This window comes from Stegodyphus dumicola, chromosome 3, assembly GCF_044657685.1.
Source record: "Stegodyphus dumicola isolate Sdum_Otavi_A_Nest chromosome 3, ASM4465768v1".
Taxonomy (NCBI): Eukaryota; Metazoa; Arthropoda; class Arachnida; order Araneae; family Eresidae; genus Stegodyphus; species Stegodyphus dumicola.
In genome coordinates, this window is record NC_140770.1 from 63,505,775 (window position 1) to 63,523,551 (window position 17,777).

Genomic DNA, 17,777 nt, shown 5'->3' on the forward strand with positions numbered 1-17,777 from the left:
AATTTCGAAAAAGTGTAAACATGTAACTGACTGGAAACACCTTACAGCAACAACACCTAAAACGATTGAAAACAAGGAAGTAGAGAGAAAGTTGTTAGCCTTTTTTTTTTTTTTTTTTTTTTTTTCTGCCGCTCGAAAAAACAATTGAAACGAAAACTAATAATTTGAATATAACATACCATCAGAATTTATTAAATAATCATAAGGTAGGAGTGGTGATAAATATACCATGAATAATTTTATAATTACATACAGATAAATTTATTTAAAAAGCTATTGATCACTTTTTACTGATTTACCACGATGATAAATTTATTTACATATACAAAATTACATCGTCATAAGCTAAAATAATTTGTTTCATGGCTATGATTTTATACCAAGCCGAAGTCTTAGATCTATGACTGAAACTAACGTTACACATGGAAATGCAACTTACCGGTATCCTAGATCCTTTTGCCAGCCGAAATATGGACGGAAGAAAGATGAGAAAAAAGCTCGCCGACGATAAATAATCACTTTCTAAATCCGTATTAAAAACATGTCTGAACTAGTAATAAAAATTAAATTATTCACGAATCGTGAACATCTCGTGAAGGCGAAATGAGAACTACGCAAGGTAGAAGCGATTGTTGACCAGGCAAGAAATTCCAAGGCACAAGTTTACACGCATGCATCCACACGCTCTAAAGCTAAGCAACAACTGGTGATCCCGACCCTGCGGCTTCTTTCCGACTTGCTAAAGGGGGGAGGGCAATTTACGCAACCCCCAGTACATTTGCGCCACCCCTACCTCCCCTCCGAAGCACCCCATCAAAGAAGTTCCTCTTGCTTCTTTTGCTTTACTTCTACTCTCCTCTCTATTCTCCGGCTACATCCCCCCAGAGTCTCTTGTTTCTGAATGGCTGGAAAACCTTCTTCCATGTGACGTATTCGCGCGGCAGCGAACAATGGGACGGGCCAATCATAATGGCTGAGGCGATCAACTAGCTGAATGATAATAATAAATAAAAGAACACAAGAAAGGGGGGTGAAATGAAATAAATAAATAAGCACAGTGAAGCGTTCCTTCAGAAATATTTTTACGTCTGTTGCCGGCTTGGTCACAATCAAACAAGTTTTTCGGAAAGGTAATTATTATAGAATTGTGAATAGAGGGACGCAGTTTTTTTTTAACTTCAACAATCTTTTATATTTCGCGCTACCAAGGTCTGGTACAAGAGGTGATGCGTTTGGTCTACCCCCCCGCGCCAACTTTTTTCTTTTCCGTTTATGCTTTTATTTTCGTCACCGGCATTTTAAGACTGCTTCGAACTTCTATTGTGAACCATTATGACAAAATGTTAGAAGTATACTAATGCCCGCTTGTTGCGCGCTAACTAAAGCCGAAGGGTTCGAGCCGCAAATTCTTTTTTGTTGTTACTATTTTTTTCCATCTCTCCCGCACGAAGATATGAAGGGATTTAGATGTTAAAAGTTATTTAAGTGGCACCCATTTTTTCGACTAGGCGTAATGTGAAGAGAGAGGGAAGGAGATGGAAGCTCAAGGGGGGGGGAGAATAAGAAGAGAAGTACGATTAAGACGGATTGACAGCACTGATTAATCACCGTTTACAAACCGAATATAAAGAAACATTTCTACTGTATTAGTTGATGAGCCGGACGGGAGAGGGAAGGTGTGATGTGTTGGGATGGTGAGGAATGAAAAGGAAGTTTTGGGTTGTCTCCCCTACTCCACTCTGCTACGTAGCGTCAATTACGTTACAAAATGATGGGTTCCGTGTCACCTGTTGCGCAAGAAGGGCACATCACACTTCATGACAAGGACAAATCGAAAAAAAAATAAAGTACGCATTTTCGTTCGTGGCCACGTTTTCCATTTGCTAATCCTGTAAAAGGGAAGAATGATTGACAGACGTTAGGGTCGACAATTTTTCCCCCGGCAAACTTTTTTTAAGTGGTAGTTAACAAGCAAAATAGTCTTAATGGGCCTCCAATGTCACTTTAATGTTTAATCCCTAAGGCCGAAAATGACAAACTTTTCTTTAAATCATCTACCTCGGAAGCTGTAATTCTTCTGCTTCAAAGTGCCTGTAGACAGTAATTACCATGACCATACAAAAAAAGGAAAATTTTGCAAGTTATCAAATCACGCAAAGAATTAAATCTGAATGCATCTAACCTTGACTTTGGAAAAATTTTTAATATATGAAATGTTTCATTATACCCAAAATGCCATATATCCGATTCATTGCATTCATATATGAAATAAAGAGCTCATGAACTTAATTGTCGATAAATAACAAAAAGAATAGATTTATTTCAAGGAAGAGCGTTGGTGTTTTTCCTTTAACATGTGTTAAGTGTCCTTTTATTAAGCGCCAGTGCACGTTTTGCGCTTACTTTTCTAATAAGTTACCATTTTACTTTCTCTTGGTGGCTTCTCGAACACGCCGTCCCTCCCCCCGACCCCTCCTCCATGCACACACACACACCAAAAAAATTTAATTTTATTTGTAGCAGACAGGATTTTACCAAAAACAATAACACCTGTTTGAGATGTTAAAAAGAGTAATAAGACGCCTGAGCTTATGGACCACCGAAAGCCGCGCGATAAAACCTCTCAACACTCATAGTTCGACATAGGTTCCAATCCTAGTAAATGAGATGGTTGTATGGGAGCTTTTGTGGTTTTCTCCATGTGCAACGTGATTAGGAATCAGTTTTCCTTAAAAGAGACCTCCATAAAGTCATTTCTTCCCTTTGACAGATAGCTCTCCAATGCTATGATATAAGCTAAATAATCCTGAGGTTATGATTCAAGGAATAAACAAAGCTAAGCGATGCATTAATAAGCATATTAAAGTTCATTTAAATAATCCGCTCTCATTATTTAATTTATCTTGAAAATTAATTTCTCTTCCTCTCCGCTAATGCTTTGTGAACTTTTAGCTACATAAACATGAGACGATATCAGGTGCACATCTTAATTTCAATGGATTGTGAAAATAACAATAACACCAATTGTTATTGGGAAAATGTTTCCCAGTAACAATTGGTTATTGGTCCCAATTATTGGGAAATTGTTTCCCAATTGTTATTGGGAAAATAGTCACATCCCCGTTTTGAAGCGGAAAAAAATCGCCAAAAGTCTACAATATTATGTACTAGATTTCTCCGCATAATAGTCGCATAAAAAGTGCGACTGTTAAGCGAGTAAATGCGGTTACAATCCGTAATATTATTGAATTTCGGCCACATAGCTTTTAATTAACCTCCATGAAATCGTTTTCAATTCTATTGTAAATTATTTTCAAAAATTACTCGTTTGTTTCGGTACAGATGTCGGCCATAATCCATTGCTACGGTAATATAACATTCCAGCATAATTTTTCCGTTTTGTGCATCCCCATATGCAATAGCAAACATATAAGTTTTTAAGACTAAAATTCCCTCTTTCCCACCGTATTTTATCTTTTGTACAATATACAGTTCTTTTGAACGAATTCCAATTTTCTAGGTTATTTTGTTGTTGCTTCTTTTTTTCACCATTTGATATTTGCTTTGGACACTTTTTTTTATTTTTCCTGGAAAAATAAGCTAACTAATAAACACCAAGTTTTATTTAATTCAAAGGTGAGTGAATATCGGTGAATGCCATATGAAATTTCATTTCAAGACTTTTAAAGTTCAAACTTAAATCTCCCCAGGTCATATTTTTTTTTAATCCTCCCACTGTGCTCGGCTTCTTAATCACAGTCATAAACTCCAGGAAGATAATGTGAAAAAACAAAAATCGCAATCACGACTGCAGTAAACACAGCTTCGCGACATGCCGTCTAGCATTCCAAGCTCGTTTTTTAACGCGCTCCCCATCGTTCGAAATTCTTGAGGCAAGGAAAACTGCCACAAGTTGAAAGGGCAAGCGGAAATTACGATAATACAGAACCACAGAACGAAGGAAGGAAAAGGAGCTGACTAAATGCTGTTTTACGAACTATAGGAGCCTGCGATACATTAGCAGTTCGTGACCTCCGGGGTCGAGAAAATCGCGGATACTTATGATCCAGGTTATGTGGAAAAGACCCAACCGCATACAGTAAATCCATTCAGTGTTAAAAACTCATCTGCCATTTAATCAACTTTATTTGATAACTATACTCAATCACACATATATTTTAGACGTTATCTGGAAAACAGCAGAATACTAAAATTTTATCAAATCGAAATAGTCAAGAAAGAAAGTAATTCGTATCGTTATAAATATCGTCTCACGTCTCATGGATCTTTTAGTAGCTTCAGAAGTGATGATAAAAGGACAAGAAATATCATATACTTCTGAGTATAAGCCGCTTATATTTGCGTTAAAAATGATTTACAAGTCATTCGATCATAAAACGATATTATATGTTAAACAATTGAAAAATATTGTTTTTTAACCTAATTTTTAATGTTAGCATCTGACGTGGAATTTTCTAGCAATTTTTCGAAGTCTTCGTTTAAAGCAAATCCGAATGAATGTCATCCCTCACCCATCTCACCAATAACGTGTTGTCATCCACCTCGCAGCTACCGTCTTCAGTTCCGTTCTGCATCAATATTTTATTTGCTGTTTCACTTCTCATTCAAGTGCATCTTGATTTTTATTTCTTAGTTCGAAATAAAGGGAGTATCGTAATGGCGAAAGTTTTGTGGCATTATATTTCAGAGGAAATATCCATTTTGATCGTTCCCGAATCCATTTGGAGGATTTTTCGACTGACCTCTGTATGTATGGACAGGATAAAGAACTATTTTTTTTTTTTTTTTAACCTGAAACGAATTGTAAAATGAATTTAAATTGGATTCAAAAGAAATTTTTCGTAACATCCGTACGTACGTATATCAAAAAGATTAGCCGTAAAACATTGAAATTTTGTAAGTGGGACTGCTAATAACATCTAGTTGTGCACCTCTCTTTTTTATTGCAATTTTTATTGTTATCTCCTTTTTATTGCAAATATTTTTTATTCCAATACCAGACGTAAGTATACATCCAACTCCTTTAACCGGCTTAAAACTCCTCACCCGGCCTTTGTTTTCGCAATTGTTATTAGACGTAGCCATATACTTCCAATTACAAAAGTGTTTTAAATGAGGAAATTATTCATGTTTTGGCAGTGCCAAATAAAAAAAAAATATTAACAGATAACGAAATCTAACTACATATATAATAAGAGTTTACATGTGTAATTAGTCTAACAATATTTAATATTAGTTTACTGTCGTTCTAAAAAGAATATTTACACACACTGTCCAATGAATTAGAAACCCAAGATCAATATTTTATTGGACCACCTTTTGCACGGACAATTACTCTAATTCGTTTGGGCATCGAGTCTACATGCTTCTGGAGTACATTTACGTCCAGAGAATACCATGCATTGGCTATGCAGCTTTTTAGATCTTGTAAATTAGATCGAAAAGGAGAGTGCTATCGGGTGCGTCTTTCTACCATATCCCACACATTTTCTATGGAGTTAAGATCCAGGCTATGCGGTGGCCTGGGAAGGTGCTGGAAGTCAGACTGATGATGTTCAGTAAACCAATTTTGAACACTTCTGGCACGATACATAGTTGCATTATCGTCTATGAAGTAACCGTCGCCATCAGGGTAAAAATGCAACATTGCAGGGTGACTTGATCTGCCAATATATCTAGGTATTTAATGGCTGTTTGTTTACTCCCGAGAACATTAGGGCACCACTTCTATACCAACAGAACATGCCCCATATCATGATACTCCTAACAGACCCTTGCACAGTGCGAGTAAGGCAAAATAGATTCATGGCTTCAAAGGATTCTCGCCAAATTCGACGTCTTCCGTCACTGCAAAATAAGATGTAGCGTGATTCATCCGACCACATTACCCGTTTCCAATCCTCAGATGTCCAGTGTCTTCATTCCTGACACCACTGCAAACGAATTCTTACATGTCGGGCAGAAATGAGTGGTTTTCTCACAGGCACCCGACTATGCATTCTTATTTTCTGCGCATGGTTCGAGCTGAAATCTGTTGGGAACAGCCTTGGTTGACTATCTTTGTCAGTTGAAGCACAGTAGAGTCCTTGTTCTGCGGTAAAATTTATCGGAGATGACGCCGATCACTCTCTGGGAAAATTGTGCTCAAACCGCAGTTACGTCTTTTAGAGAAGGACTATGGGTTCTGATTCCACCTTTTGAAAACCTTTGGTATAGCTGCTTTTGAGAACCCAGTGAGATTTGCTGTCTTCGAAATCGGGGCCCCTGCTAAACGGGCACCAACAATTAGCCCTTTTTCAAATGGTGAAAGATCTGTCGCTTTTCCCATTTTACTTCATTCATCGTAAAAAAGCACTGTTGCACCTTACTTATACTAGCATTCTAACCACGTGTAACCCATGTCATAAAAAAAATTGCATACTTCATTCCTAGCACGCATGCAAATGAAAATCTCAAAGGTTTCTAATTCATTGGCCAGTGTGTGTAATAGCCCATACATAGAAGTCATGTGGTGTCCACACCAGATTTTTATAATAATTATGAAAAGTCTTTTTTTGCGTGAAAATATTGTACACGCGTATCTTTTTCAAGAATCACTTTTCGCAACCAGTACTATAATCCGACTTAAATCTCTGTTTGAAAATTTTTGAAATGCACAAAAAGTGAGTGCGAAACAACACTAAAAATATTATTGGCTTTGAATTCTCTTTCTGATAGTTTAATTAATTCTCTGACAATAGATGTCAGTAATTATCGCCCGCAGATTGTAAAGCTTAAAACGAACTATTTTTAGTTACATGGTAAAACTAATAGTGTAGAGCTAATATTTATCTTCCCAAAATACTAATATCAACTTTCGGCACAGGACCGAAATTGCTTAGAACCTTGTCAGCACATAATTGACAAGGAAAGTCAAAAACCGGTTTCGATCCTATGCTAGCATCGATTTTATGCCAGCGTTGATCATATGTTCTAAAAGTAATAATTTAATAAAATTATATCCCTTTGATTACATATCGTAGCTAATTATAATCCTTGGCTACATTATTTAATGCCCACTGTATGTTGGTGTAGATTTTATGCTGTACCTGGACTATTCCGATGTCAACCAAAAGCAATGCTGGTGCAACATATATCTGCAACGATCCTAGGTCGTGTTATTGCTACGCTGATGTTCCAAATATGCAGGTTTGAAAAGCTATGACAACTCAATGAAGGTGTTAAAATATGCATCAATCAATCTTTTTACTCATTATTAAACCAGTGTTAAAATTTTTCTTCTCATCGTACCGATCGTATACCTGTAACTCGTACCGATTCCAAGCTGTCTCGACGCTACGCCAAGTCGATCATATGGAGTATCGATTCTACGCAATGGTGATTCTACAAATGCATACGCTTCAAATTTCTAAATTTATGTCATTCACAGATCAGCATTACTTGTAATGGGTAAAGTAACAGAAAGGAAATTCGACTATAGAAAAAGCAAAACTTTTGAAAACGCAGTGTTATTTAGCATATGGGGAAACAATTGTTGCGGGAACGACAGATCGAGGTTCAGTTTTTATTTTCACAATAACGCAGATTCATATGACTTATACAATACCAAAAACATCTTTTTGTTCAATGAAATGTTTTATTTAACAAAGCCATATTTATCGAATATCCAATTCAATTTCAAGCTAAAGAAATTAAACAGGGAAGTACTATTATTATTGGCCTGAATAATTTAATCCAGTCTCACATAAGTTACATTTAAAGCATTTCAAGAAAGGAAAGGGCTGCCATTTAAAATGTCCTCATATATATAAATATACACCCTCGTTAACACTCATATATACATACACCCTCGTTAACACGAAGCTCAAAGAACCGAAAAATTGTAAATCGTATTCGTGTTAATGTAAAATATATAGGTACATAATATACTACACTTATATGGAATATGGTCACAGAAAACACTGAAACATTAACTACTTCACTGCAACTTCAAAAAAGATAATAAGATAATTTTCTGGTAAAAGAGTTCTGTTTATTGCACTGTCGCGGGCGGGAACGAAAATGCCTGGTAACTTCACGTCCAACTGTACTCATAGCTTACGTAAAACTATCGGTCAGCTAGGATGTCGCAGCGTAACGTTGTAAAGTGTACTGTAGCCTGGCGTGTGGTCATCCTCACTTTCCTCTGATGTCATTTCTTTCACTTCAGACACACCTACTTATACATCTGTTTTCACAGGAGCACACATGGCAGCATCGTCATCTGCCCTAACTCATCAAAACTAACGCCAGGGTTCGCAACGTCTTGTAGAATACTCCATTCATCAGGTGAGGTGGTGTCGTTGTCACCATCTAACTCGTCAACAGCATCTATGTCTCCAGGCTCTAATAACACAATTCTGTATGTGTTGTGATGACACAGATTTCCAAAACGAGGCGATAGCTTTTATTGCGTCAAGCACACTCCAAGTTGGCATTTCTCTTTCCTTTTCGGCAGCACAACTGCAGTTCTTTATAACAACAATAAAGATTAGACTTTGTAATAATAGCAATAATGCCTTATCCAAAGGCTTAAGACGACTTGCTGCATACGGGGAAAGGGGGAAGTGAACTTTTAGATTGGTTAAGTTTAGATCACGTATGTTATGAATTGTACACCTGTCCAAAGTCATAAGTATATGCCTACGAGCCAGCCACCATTGGACTATGAAAAGGAAGAACTCACTTACGCAATGATTAACTGTCGATCCAAACTTTCTTACGGGGAGAGTACATGCAAGGGAAAGTATTGTACGCTTTTTAAAACAACTTAGTTTCTCGGTGAGTGGTAAGAATTACCGATCACCCAAGAACAGTGTTTATCACTGCCGTCTGCATTTCATAGAAGGACAACAATTAAATGTTGTTTACTTCATGTTCTACCATAGCATTTGTCATCTTTTATTCCGAGGGTACGGCTTAAGAAAAGAGTGCAACAAAGTTCAATTTCGTCTATACTGTAGATACCACATAAAGCATATATTTTTCTCACTTGGTCAGATTCATGCAACCAGTTGTTTGCTCCTCCTTCATCAACATTACTTACTTCACCACGAATCACTAACGATGGAATCGAGTGTCACTTTTGGACCCGGTACAGCCAAAGAGCGAAACAACTGAAATATTGAATGTCTAAATGTTTTTAATCGCGCTTGGTACTGACTGAATTATAGGTCCACTTGAAGATACAACAGTAACGCGATTATGGTTTAGACATTTTTCTAGACATAAAGTTTCGACATCTTCGTATTTAGCACTGCCAAATCGTTAGATTTGTTCCCGGAACCCGATGCAGCAGCATTAAGAATTTTTTTTGTTTGTTTTTTTGTTTTTTTACGATCTTTAAGTATTGTGGTTGTGGTAGGTTCATTTGGCAATTCCATACTTTTCGGCAATTGTACTTTTCTTTAGTACACCACTGTCTACTTCTAGGATTTTTTAGTTTTGTTTTCAGATCTATGCATGCTTGCTTCCTCTTGGCCATGACTCACTGCTTGCAATTTAACATTAGTTATCGAGTCTAAACGCTACTACATCGTAATCTACAAGGACGGTCGAAGTGCGCCGCTAGAACTTTTGGAAAATAAAGACATGTCGGAGCGCGCTGAAATTTCATATATAACTACAGCCAAGTAAATATATGTAAAATATTTTATTATAAATACAATTCATTTACATTAGACTATTCATTACTATGCTTATTCATTTACTATGCTGTGACTTATTCATTTACTGTGCTGTGTCCTACTGAGTTTTAGAAAGAAGAGAAGATGCTAACTCGGTCCGGTGACCAACGGAAGAAGAAGAACATGTAAGTAATTTTATATGATTAATTAAGAATTATTCAGGATTTAACATGAGTCGTACTAGCTAACTTCAAAGAATAAAAATGAACATCTGAACAAAGAACTGCATTTGTTGATTACAGCTCATTGCTGACGAGAAGATCAGGATTGCTGAGTAATGTTCCTAGTAATGGTACTGTTTTGCGTAACCTAGTAATGGTACTGTAAATGCAATGCAGTCTGGAAGTTTTCAGTTAAGGGGATGGAACATTTTTCAATGCAGCCTTAGCACAAAAACAACAGCGAAAAAAAAAAAGAACGAAAGACTTTGAAATTTCATGGTAAATGAAACAAACTAATGATGCAACGAACTGAAAAACAGCTTGTAATTCGTGCTAACCGAAATTCGCGTTAGCCAATAAAAGTTTGAAGATGATGTACATCGTTGCCGGGACTGAAATTGAGTTCGTGTTCAAGAGTTCGCTTTAAGCGAGTTTATGCTGAGGGGGCCTTACTGTAGCCTGATATGTGGAAAGTGTTTTTTGTTAGAAACATTATCACTCTCATATAAAACTCCGTGGTACAGCTAAATAAGCACAATTTCTTTTAGTAAGGGGCGGGTAAGCGGTGAATGATCTAAATATAGCTTTCAACTTATCAAAATATGGCTTTAGTTTGTGTATTATCAAAGAAAAAATATCTTAGATTCAAGTAAATAAGGTAGTGTTTATGGAATAAAGACTAGTCACGCCAAATTTATTTCTAGGGCAGATGTGGTTCTTTTTTCTGTAACCGACAGCAAGTGGCCTGTACACATGCCAAGGCATTTCTGACGCTAAATGTTAGAAAAATGAAAACGCAATAAAAAAATTAAGTGAAACCTGTTCTTTTTCCGTCTTACGCATTACTTTGCTATTCCTTCTTTTCAGTGTCGATCAAGCAAGCATTAAGAGTGGCAGTGGGAGCTTCAGTTCAACTTTTCTTCCTCCCACATTTTTTTCCCTTTACTTCTCCAGGGGTCGAGCAGCGAGATTAAGCGTCCCGCGAGAGGAAAGTCTTTAGAGGCGGGGTGGATAGACATCAGGTAGACCCAGAGAAACAGATAGGGGCTTACTTTACACAGGTAATCGGCCTTCGTAATGACTGCCTTCAGGTAATTCAAGACGGCCTGTGAACGTGCCTTTGGGACAGATTGCGCACCAGAGATAAGGGAAGTGGCAGAAGTTGCGGCGGGGGGAGGGCATGTTTGGTGAGTAAAATCTGGCGAATTTCTCAGCGGAAGTACAAACGGGTTTAAAAAGTACAGATGCTATCGAAATTCAGAACTCATCGAATCTAAAAATTACAGTGCGTGTCGAGCAGTAGAGCGCAAAATGAAATTACTCTTTTGACATGCGTAGCTACTTATTGAGAACAAAGATACATCTAATAAAAAGATTCTGGTAGTCACTATATATATGGAAATTACTCAAAACTCAATGACGCTTGCACAGAACAACAAATAGTTGTAAAGAAATTATTTTTTGAAGACCTCAGTCGGCAAATGGAATGCAAGGTTGCATAACGCAAAGTACATCCTTCATTTCAGGAACCTGACTATATCCTGCAATATAAGAATGTTACGTAAAGTGTTTTTTCACACACACACCAAAAAATAAAGTCCAGTGCTGCATATTCGTAGTAAAGAAAAATGATGACCCTCCCTTTTCTTTAACCTTTTGAGGCCGGGGCTTTGGTAGCAGTAAAATTTACCAAAGGACAGGGAATCTTGAACCGAATGCTTTCCCCCCTTTCAGAAATCACCTATTTGCAACAAAGATTCTTGTGTGTAGTTTAATGGATTCTCAGAGGAGTGCATCTATGTCGCAAAAGGAAGAGCTTTGAAAGAGATAAGTGGTTAAAACCCTAGTTACGTCGAATTTGACATTTCACCCCACTTTTCAGCCTGGAAAATGGGGGGAAAAGACATGGCCACTAAAGTGGACAACCCCGTCTTTTCAAAGAGAGGACTCTATGGCCACTATAATGGCCATCCCGTCTTCAAAAGGTTAAATACAATCCATTTAAGATGATCAACAGAGTAACGGTTTACCATAATAATTTTAAGATAAAATTACAATACATGATTGAAATTTTTACCACAACATGAAATTGAAATTTTAAATTTCCCAAAAAATGCTATAATACATTTCATCTTTCACTCTCAAAAGAATTTCATACATTGTTACATTTTGGGCTAAAGTTAAATATGATAACATACAAATTCCCTTTAAGCAGGACGTGAACTGTGAATTTTATTATTGCTTCCCAATTCAAAAGTTTCAAGATTTTTATTATTATTCTCTAATCAGAGCAATTTCTGCCTTTCAAAAATAATGATGCCACCCTTTTTAGTAAATAGCCAATTAAGTTGACTTAAAAAGATCGTAAATATTAATAAAAAATTAAAAATACAGAAACTACATAGTGTAAATAAAATTCGCTTCAAGTTTATATAAAAAAGGCAACAATAAAGTCATTAACTAAACAAAATAAATCATTGTGAATGTGAAAAGCTTCAAGAAAATCCTATTCTCCAATAGAAGAAGCTTTTTTGGATAGTTTTTCAGACTCCAAAATCAAAATTGTAATTAAATATGATTCTTCAAACTCAACAATCACAAAAAACTTTCATTTTAGTTAAGTTTATTATGATAAATATTATGAATTCAATTACCAGATTTCGGGATCTAAAAATCAGCTTTTCTCTTCAAACAAAAGAGAAACACGCCAAAGTAAAGCACAAAATTAGGCAAAGATGACCTTGTGTTTAGCACAGATTTAATCAAGACTCTATCAATTTCGAATGCAAACAGCTACAGGTTCCTTTTCATCAGGATCAAAAAAATCTGCAAGAAAGGGAAAGCGACGTTTGTATTTATTCCCAAAAGGAGTAAAGCGAACGAGAAGGTAGTTCCATCTGTCGGCAGAAATAGTAACGGAAACTGAAAAATTAGTTTAATAGAATTTTCAAAGCATTAAGAAGGATTGGATTAAAATTAAAGTCATTAACTCAACAAAATAAATCATCGTGAATGTGAAAAGCTTCAAGTAAATCCAATTCACCAATAGAAGAAGTTTTTTGGATAGTTTTTCAGACTCCAAAATCAAAATTGTAATTAAATATTTAGCTATGATTAGCTATCGAAGACTTTGTTAATTTCACCTTCTTGAACATAAGATTCGTATTTCTTAATGCGAAACTTTGATGCTCTTTCAGTTTGGCTGTGTATTTCAAAGAACATTAACAAGATATGCTCTAAATTCCTCAAGAAAATTCCTCAAGTCAGAAATGGAATCTTTATGAATCAAAATGTTATTTCTAGCAGCGGAATGTCTTCTTCGATGGCAAGATGAAAAAATTTTAAAGGCTTTATCAATAATCACGGGGGGAAATCCTGGGCATTATTACAAATCCTGGATTTCAAATAACTGAGTTTGTTGGTAAACAAAAGTTCGAAGGAACAAACTACGAAAGCGCAAAATGCATAATAATACAAAGAACGCATTTTTGTTTTGTTTTGTTTGTTTGTTTGTTTAGCTGGATTACATGACGTAGTATCGGGAAGCGAACAAACAGAAAATGGTTTACAGTAAACAGTAGTTCTGAAATCAGATTCATTGCGGATTATAGGAATATCAAGGAATGGAAGGGTATTGTCAGACTCAGGTTCAAAAGTGAACTAAACGGCTCGATCAATCGAATTTAAGCTTATTTCTTAATTTTAAGCTTTTCTCTTACTAATCTACAAATTGAAGAATATTCTCTTGATTTTAAGAATATTCTCTTGAATTAACTGACTGACTGTAAACTTTCTGCCAAACATAAATTCGAATTTTGAAAATCCAGAAAAATGCTATTTCTCATTTCTTTTCATACTAAATAGCTACAGTTTCTATGAGCAAACAGATAAAAGTCATACATCTGTGTATCGTTTCTGTAGGTAATTCATTTTTGCAACCTACTGCGATTATTGTGAAGCTATAAACTAAAAGATATTGTTTTTGTGACAGGCATAGAAGCAGTAAACTCTGATTGATAATATAGGCACAGTAAGGGGTCTTCCGGACTCCGCTTTTTGATATTTCCCCCTTTGAGCAAAATCTTAATTACAAGTGGAGTGCGCCGAAGACGAAGTGAGATGAGTCAGGTATTTCGTTATATAAGTGAATCGCAGTATAAACAGAAATCCTGTTACTAGTGTAATATTTCTTTTAGTAAAACTGATATCAATATTAGCTAGCGTATGCCTTAATTTCTCCCAGAAAAGCAATAAATACAGGAGAAAAGTCTTGAACGCCTGGGGAACAGATTCCCAATTTCAAAAATCTCCTTAATCAGGAAGATGAATATTTATGCATCTATCCGGTCAAGAAAGCATTAAATAGGTTAGAAGGCAAAATAATGCAGCAAATTTTATCTGAATCGAAGAATTTTATCAAAAGACACTGCTGAAAACATTTCTTTTACCTTCAGGGCATTATGCTTTGTTATCAATATTTAGTCACCCTTTTTCAAATTTCATTTCAAATTTAAGATGTCATAATTTATAATAAATTATTGTTCCCATAGAGCTAATTGACCTAAGTTAATTTATAAACCTATTTATCATTTTACATTTCAGTTATTAATTATCAATTGTTTTATCCACTATTAATTTATTTACCCATATCTCTTCTATTTTACGACCGCTTCTCATAGGACTTTACAAGTCTTTACAAGTTTTGTTGTCTTTTGTAATTGTCCTGGGCAAGGCAGTTTCGCCGCCGCTTCAGAACTTTCCCCCCTGTGCAAATGCATGCATTGCACCTTCCTGTGTATGGAAGGAAATTCTAAAATTAAGGTATGCTAAAATTAAAGGTAATCTAAACCGAAGATACTGAATCGCAGATGAGTGGGGTAGGAACATGACTTTATTTCATTCTTGGTGAGAGCATTATTAGAAACTGATTGAATGAATATTATTTTTATTATAAAACAGACTTGATTATCGTGTGCAGGAATTAAACGCACTCTGAGAGATTTCTTTTCTTCAGGTTAAAAAATTACCATAACAGAACACATTAATTTGCTTACTGATTGGAAAACTAAAAAATGATAATCATAATATTAAATATGAAATGAAATGAAAGCTAATAAACACCCGCTAATGTTAACTACACTGAAAAACGCTGATGCTATAAAGAAATCTGGAGGGATATATATATACATGCAAAATCGTTAGATAGTTTTATCAACAGAAAAGGCATAAACATTATTAAATAATTTTACCAACACAAAAGATATGCATAGATAGTTTTGTGAAAGAACTTTTACAAATGTTTGCTGTTCTCTACAACGGATAGACAGGAAATGGTATTTTTAAGTACTTTATGTTGATGACAGCACACAAGATGATGTACTGTTCTCTTGTGAAATAATGTAATGATGATTTGCAAAGAAAAGTAATCTCGCCAACATAACGTCACGCAGTCAAGCGGTTGCCATTAGCGAACGCATAGCATACATTTGATGTATTCTCAATTACACCATAACGTGTTGCATATGGGATGCATCGCATCCAAATGAAATCCAACCGTTATAAAGAGAAATTGAGAAAAGTGATTTATAGATGACATAAGGATATTATATGACGCTCTAAGATCAAGTTCTCATTTCCCATTTAAAAAATCTGCTTGAAGTACAGAATCAATGCCATCGAGCAGTTTCGGCAAGAATTTTTTCGTCATCAACATAGTCTAAAAATTCTTACTGTGATAATAATAACATTTTTAATAAGAATTATGAGTGAAGCCAAATTAAGTACATCATGAAGCATCAGGTTGAGATACTACAAGAAAAATCAAGTAGTTTACCACATATGAAAGAAAGTAACACTGATTTTAAATTTAAGTACTACACGAATTACTTAAGTACCATGCGAAGACTTTAGTTACCCTTCATAAGATTATTGTAAAAATTTAAGATACTTTACTAGTTATGTGTGCATGTGATTAACTTGTGTCTGCTACGATTAACAGAAACACCTCATAAAGATTTCACTAAAGCTACTAACAAGAATGAGATATATTATTGAAATATTCTCGAACAGTCAATCACCAGATAATTTGAATATAGTCAGATATTAAAGCTTTTGCAATATGTGAGGCAGAAATCAATGTATGAGGCGCAAATATCTAAACTAAATAAGATTACAGCCGATTCGGATATTCGAAAACCCGGAAAACGGAGGGTTATTCCCCCTTCTTGTAAGTAGAATTCGCTTTTACTGCAGTACAATTTGACAGAATTTTATTTTTCATCTATCGTATTTTATTTCAGTAGATATAGTTAAAATAACAAAATATTTTTATGCCTGCGTGATAAATACGAAATATTTCGACGAAATTAGACGAAGATGATAGTTTTTATTTGTCTAAATACGTAATTTATTTTTATTTCAACAAAGCAATCAAACTGATTTTTATTTATGTGAGCTCTAAAATTAAATGCATGATCTTTTCTTTTTTATATATATATATTTACTGCTCTGGAAATAAAAATATCACAGCTAACTTTGAAAGTCTGTAGATGTTCTTTTTGGGCGGAATATTTTCAGTAAGAATGCGTTTTTAAATTACTAAACGGGGGGTGGCGGAATTAACATCCTATCACCGCAAGAGGAAATGCAGCTCGAAAATCATTTATTCACTTACATATTTACGAAGATCAATTTATTAAAATTTTATTTGTTCTCCATATTATTCTTAATTCGAAAGTAAAATGTCCTTAAAGCTGGACTTTTTAATCTTTTGGAATATCAAAAACACTGACTGAATATCTTCTAGCATGCGACACAGTTATTTAGGTTCTTAAATATTACTCTCTATTGTTATAATATTACTCTTCATTATTATAATATTTATATAAATATTATTATAGCTTCTGTAACTATTATTATGAATATTTTCTTAGCACTCGCTTATTAATGCAGCTTGCGCTTTGTGTATTCTCCAGAATTTGTCAGTAGGCAGTCTGTTGTTTGAAAGTCTAAGCAAAACATGTAAAAGATGAACAAGTGTTCTTGGCTTAGGTTTTTATTGCAGAAAATAACTAATAGCAAAACTGAACTGGTCCTGCTGAAACGTTGAAAGCGGAAGCAAAACTTTAAAGCATAATTCAAAGCCGAAGGAGGTTCGCAACCATATTGTGATTGTGAAATACTGCCTTAAAATTTATAAAAGTTTGCGAAAAGACATCTACAAATTGCTTTTCGCGAACAGATTTGGTCGCAACTGAAACGAAGCTGGATGACTTAATAAAATATGTTGGATACAGCTATTTTAAAACTCCTGTACCAATTTCAGATAACTACCTGTTATTCACCTCAAAATAACAAGCATACAACATGAATAATATGGATTACGACACCGTCTGCCTTTTAATACTTCATTTTCCTTCTCCGTTTAATTACAAAATATAGAGGCAATTTTTTAATTTATAAGAAAAACGATTCACTCTCATCTCTAGAGAGCGTTAAGGCGTTCCTAATTCTTACCTTTTATTATCCTGCGCTGGCAAGGAACACTAAGTGTTCCGCTTTCGCATCGCATTTATCTTGTTTTACTAGGAATTTATTTATACGCAAATACAGTTTTAGGCTGCTACGTTTACATATGTAAATATTTCATTGGAAATTATATATCTTTATTTTGTGAACTGAGTTTCCATTTCTGCGATACCTTCACATCACTAAGTACATTCTGCTGACAAGGAGTATATGCCTACGCAAGTGATAATGCGAATAATCCCAATCTTTAACTTGACTTCAGTATAACTAGGATTTTCCATGAATCTTGCTTTTTAACCCTTTGACTACGAATTTTAAAAAACTATTTGTTTTACCCCGTTTT

At 35.2% G+C, this 17,777-nt stretch overlaps 1 protein-coding gene across 4 annotated transcripts in view; it reads right to left on the reverse strand.

Annotated features, from left to right (window-relative positions):
* LOC118190710 (plexin-B-like) overlaps window positions 1-17,777 on the reverse strand; it is a 1,029,017-nt gene that overhangs the window by 127,048 nt on the left and 884,192 nt on the right. Inside the window, exon 1 of one of the 4 annotated variants that reach the window (XM_085812957.1) lies at window positions 440-806. The exons of the other annotated variants lie outside the window; for them this stretch is intronic. The gene's annotated coding sequence lies outside the window, so the exon portion shown is untranslated. Of the gene's footprint in view, window positions 1-439; window positions 807-17,777 lie in introns of those variants that run through there. 4 annotated transcript variants of the gene reach the window in all.